Consider the following 1,479-nt stretch of genomic DNA (forward strand, 5'->3'; position numbering starts at 1 on the left):
CATGTGTGTTTTGCTGGTGATCAATTTTTATTACTTTAAAAGAGTATTCGTTGTTGCTATAATACTGCTACGATCAGACCAAAGTTCAGTGGCTCATGAATCTATCGGTTAGCTAGGAAGGTCTGCTGATCCTGGCCACGCTCACTTACGCATCTGCAGTCAGTTTCAGGGCCTGGAGATTTTTTTTTTTTTCTCATCGAAATATTTGGAGAAATTTGCTTGTGTTTTTGAACCAGGTTCACACTTAATTTTGTATCATCGAATTACTAGCGGCACTCAGAAGATGTTACGTAATCCCTCTATGTAGCTGTTGCTGCCTTAATTTATTCAATATTTTATTTATTTGTGTACTTGAAAAAGTTTTTTGAGAATCTGCTAGGTACATTTTGCTAAGCTCTGGGCTTACAGTGGTTAATAAGATAGACATGGTCCCCGTCCTCTGGGAATTTCTATTTCAGTGGGTGAGATTGGGGATGGTAGCCATAAATAATTGGAATGGACACCCTGTTGCATACAAGGCAAATCTCAGCTCAGGGGAGCCGTAATGATTAAGAACACAAATAAATAAACTGAATATTGTAGCTTGTGACAGATACTATGAGAGAAATAAAGAGTAAGTAGAGAGGTAAGCAAGGACTGGATCGCACATATATGGGAATACAGGCATTTAATTGTACTATCTTGTCTATTAAACTGTAAGTGCTCTTAAGGTAGTGTCTATGACTGTCATTTCCTATGTATCTCTATGTGACACCTTGAAACGGTGCTAAGCACTTGTCAGGCTTTGAACAAATGTTGTGGCTGTAACCAGCCGACAGAGCATCCTTGGGCGTTCAGTCACCCATTTCCAAATTTCCTTGTTCGTCACAGTCACAATATACTTCTTGGTCGTAACCCTTTTATTGCCTTTCTTTGCCCTCTTTCTTTCTTCCTGTGTTGCCAGTGTGTGGCTAATGAGGGTCAGAAAGAAAAAAAAAAATGTCAGGGGCAATAGGGCTTAATGAATCAGACAGCAGCTATTTACATGAAAATGCCAACTCCACAATTGTGGCATTGTCAGGAGAAAACGGTAGGGTCTCCTCAGTAGTCAACCCAGGAGGGAAGAAACCTACTGTGACCACCAGTGCCATATTCAAGAAGAAAGCCAAGGAGCTGTGCCTCGGGACACAGGTTATCAGCCTTAATCTAGCCTGTGTTTTACTTTCTATGGTTGTCTTTTAACAACTTGAGCCTCCAAGTCTATAGAAACTCTGACCTACAAAACTTAATTCATGTCTAAAGACTGAGCCTATGGACAAATATAATTAGAAGGGAGCAGATGGAAATGCAAGCTATTAGCTTGCCTGAAACCTCCTACATGGATTCTCCCAAGAGTCTAGGACACAATCATAGCTTTCTTGGGGGGCTTCCCGTGGCTTTGAGAGCATGAGGAGATCTGAGGGCCAGGACATGTATGTTACTTTTTCTGGAAGTTTTTTT

The sequence above is a fragment of the Leopardus geoffroyi genome, chromosome C1 (assembly GCF_018350155.1).
Source record: "Leopardus geoffroyi isolate Oge1 chromosome C1, O.geoffroyi_Oge1_pat1.0, whole genome shotgun sequence".
In the NCBI taxonomy this organism is placed as follows: domain Eukaryota; kingdom Metazoa; phylum Chordata; class Mammalia; order Carnivora; family Felidae; genus Leopardus; species Leopardus geoffroyi.